The sequence below is a fragment of the Orycteropus afer genome, unplaced genomic scaffold (genome assembly GCF_000298275.1).
Source record: "Orycteropus afer afer isolate SDZICR_OR568_19922 unplaced genomic scaffold, OryAfe1.0 scaffold00892, whole genome shotgun sequence".
NCBI classification, from domain to species: Eukaryota; Metazoa; Chordata; class Mammalia; order Tubulidentata; family Orycteropodidae; genus Orycteropus; species Orycteropus afer.
This window is the reverse complement of record NW_006922479.1, coordinates 560,448-564,274: the sequence shown is the minus strand read 5'-3', so window position 1 is coordinate 564,274 and position 3,827 is coordinate 560,448.

The following is a 3,827-nucleotide window of genomic DNA, read 5'->3' as shown; positions in this document are numbered from 1 at the left end:
TTCCTCTAGTTTCTAGAGCCTCATTCCTTGGTATTTTCTGGACTTATCACTGGTCGCCCAGATGAAAAATAATATCACTTAAGAAAAACTCAAAAACATAAAATACAATAAAAGATAAATATTTAAACACTTCGTTTTAAGTCAAGGTATCATTTCTGTTTAATTGCAATTGATACATTGCTAATGCACTGAGACAATTTGTGATTTAAGAAAAAAACTGACTTCACAATATCACTATTCATAATCACTACAGCTTTATGTATTTATTTATTTTTTTGCATATACTTCATTTTTAAAAAGCTTGCATTTACCATCCAAAAACCATGATGAAATAGTTAATTTTTGTCTTTGATCTTGCCATTACATTATTACCAGAATAAAATAAAATTCCAAATTGTTAACGAACTGAATGAATTTCTATAGGGACCTTATAACAAACATTCCTCATTAAATACCAAACCAAACCAAACTCAGTGCCGTCGAGTTGGATCCGACTCGTAGCGATCCCTCCTTGGATTTCCGAGGCAATATCACTATGGAAGTAGATTGCCCAACCTTCCTTCCAAGGAGTGGCTGGTGGGTTTGAACCACCAGCCTTCTGGTTAGCAGTTAAATGCCTTAAGTACTATGCCACCAGAGCTCCCCCTCATTAAATATTGTATATTTATTTAATGATCTGAGCAAATGAAGTGCTTTTTACCAAATACTATAGAATATATTCATTGCAATTTGTGCAAACACAAATGAGTAGGACCAAGCATAATTGGAAACCAATTGTCCTATTATCCATCACTGATGTTCCAATCTGTTCATATCATGTCTGGCTTTTCCTGGACCAGGCTATAGTTCATATTTCCCACAGACTCAGTATGGAAGCATTAATGATAGTGAATTTCCATTCACCATTGTTCTGTCCTGCTTTAGATATATCACCTAATGGAGAATACCAGGGAAAGAAACACTGTATTATTTTGTTGGGAGAGCAAAACAAGTAAATTAGACCAAATGCAAGCTGTAGTTCTGTCAGATACTCACTGTCTCAGATATTTACCTTTTATTTACGTCCCTTTTCTAGGAGTCTCTGGGTGGCACAAATGGTTAAGTGCTCGACTACTAGCTGGAAGATTGACAGTTTAAACCTACTCAGAGGTACCTCAGAAGATAGGCCTAGTGATCTGCTTCTGAAAAGTCACAGCCTTGAAAACCCTATGGAGCAGTTCTACTTTGCAAACATGGTGTAACCGTGAGTCGGAATCCAGTCAATGTCAACTAACAATAACAACAGCAGGACATGTCTACATTAATTCCACTATAGGGTTTTAAAAAGCCACCGTCATGGGAATGTTTTGGAATGCCTAATATTTGGGAAATCCTCAATGGAATGAATGACATAATAGCCCAAACAATGGACTCCAACATACCAATGATAATAAAGATAGTTATATTCTGTTATATATAAGGTGACTATGAGTCAATGCAGGAGCTCTGGTAGCGTAGTGCCTAAAGGACTTGACTGCTGACCAGAAGGCTGGCAGTTCAAACTCACCAGCCACTCAGAAGGAAGATGGGGCAATCTACTTCCTTAGTGATACTGCCTCGGAAACCCAAGGAGGGGTTGCTATGAGTCGGGTCTGACTCGATGGCAAAGAACAACAGTTACTTAATGTGGGAGATTGAAAAAATAAAACCAAAATTGAAGACTCCTGGTAAATTAGCATGTGGTCCTTGTAATGCAGTAGTGATTAAAGAAGAAGTGAGGAAGGTGGTAAATTCTCTTCAGCATGTCACTGGGTAATCAAGTGTCACTGTTTTTTGTTTGTTTGTTTTTTTTTTTTTCATTTTCTAACCAACCATTGCAGTAAATCTTTGACTTTTTTTTTTTTTTTTTAATTGTGATTTGGGTGAAAGTTTACAGAGAAAATTCATTTTCCATATAGTTGTTCATACATATTTTGTTTCATGACATTGATTGCAATCCCCACTGTATAATAGCTGTCTTCCCACTTTGTCTCCTCACTGAAATTGAACAACACCATGATTTATAAGGATAAGCATTGTGAGATATCTGATCTGTTGTTTTGATCAAAGCCTGTGATAATTCTGGGGATCATTCCATACAGAGCTTGTCAGGGTTAGGGTACAGCTTCCACATCAAAACTGTTGTCACCCCTTTTATTCTTGGAAGAATTGGTTTCTGACAGGCTCCTGGATTTGAGAGACTTCATTGTGATTTTTGTCTTGGCCACACTGGAGAACAGCTTAAATCTGGAGTGACCTGGATTCCTCAGGGCTTGAGTTTACTAAAAATGAGTGATTAGAACAGGTTCCAAGAATACAGTGTAAAAACAAAAGAAAATGGGGAAGAGCAGAGGAGAATATAGAGATAATGTCATAATAGCACCCTGAGGTTCAATGCAGGATGTTAAAGTATAATTCCAAGGGACAGTAAGTCAGGTATAGCTTAAGATCTTTTGTTCTTTCTGAAGGGATGATGTATTCCTGGGGATGAGGGCAGGGGTTTGGGATTTCTGATTATTCTTCTTGCTCTACTTTGATCCCCTACCCCTGTGTTACCTTCATCTCCACAAAGGGTATTTATCCCTCACTTTGCTTCTCCCTACTAGCACTGAAGGTGTATAGCAGAGAGCCCCTGCTCAGTGCTCAGTGACCTTTACAAAGGAAAGTGCTGTGGGGATTCAGAGGGTGAGGATTGCTGAGGACTAGTTTGATCTAGAAGTTGGAAGCTTGGCAGCCATCACGGAATGGACTCTGGAACCAGAATCCCTGAATCTCGACTATGCCTGTTCCTAGCTCTGATACATAGAGAAAGTTACTTCAACTCTCTAAATACGTTCCCACATCTGTAAAATGAAAATAATAAGAATACCTGCCTAATAGGATTGTTAAAAATGCTGTTACTGTTAGGTCTCATCGTTTCCATCTCATAGTGACTGTAAGTACAACAGAATGAAACACTGTTTGAGCCCCCTGTTACAGCCAAAGTATCAATCTGTCTCATTGAGGGTGGTCCCCTCTTTTCACTGACCCTCTAGTTTACAAAGCAGGATGTCTTTCTCCAGGGACTGGTCCCTCCTGATAACATGTCCAAAGTATGTAAGACAAAGTCTCACCATCCTCGCTTCTAAGAAGTATTCTGGCTGTATCCTCCAACACAGATTTGTTCATTCCATGGTATAGTCAATATTCTTTGCCAACACTGTAATTCAAAGGCATCAATCCTTCCTTGACCTTTCTTATTCATTGTCCGGCTATCACATACATCTGAAGTGGCTGAAAATTTCTGGAAGTTCCCTGTCAATATACCGCTGCAACCATTTTTAAATTACCTTCAGCAAAATTTTACTTGCATATGATATTAATGATATTGTTTAATAATTTCCACATTCTGTTGGATCACCTTTCTTTGGAATGGGCACAAATATCAATCTTTTCCAGTCAGTTGGACAGTAGCTGTCTTCCAAATTTCTTGGCATAAATTAGTAAGTGCCTCCAGAGCTGCATCTCTTTGTTGAGACATCTCTTTGGGTATTCCGTCAATTTCTGGAGCCTTTTTTCCCCCTAATTCTTCAGTGCAGCTTGGACTTCTTCCTTTAATACCATGGGTTCTTGATCATATATAACTGAACGTCAGTCAATTCTTTTTGGTACAGTGACTATGTATTCTTCCCATCTTCTTATGATGCTTCCTGCATTTTTCAATATTTTGCCCATAGAATCCTTCAATATTGCAGCTAAAAGCTTGAATTTTTTCTTCAGTTCTTTCGGCTTGAGAAACACCAAGAATTTTCTTCCTTTTGGTTTTCTAA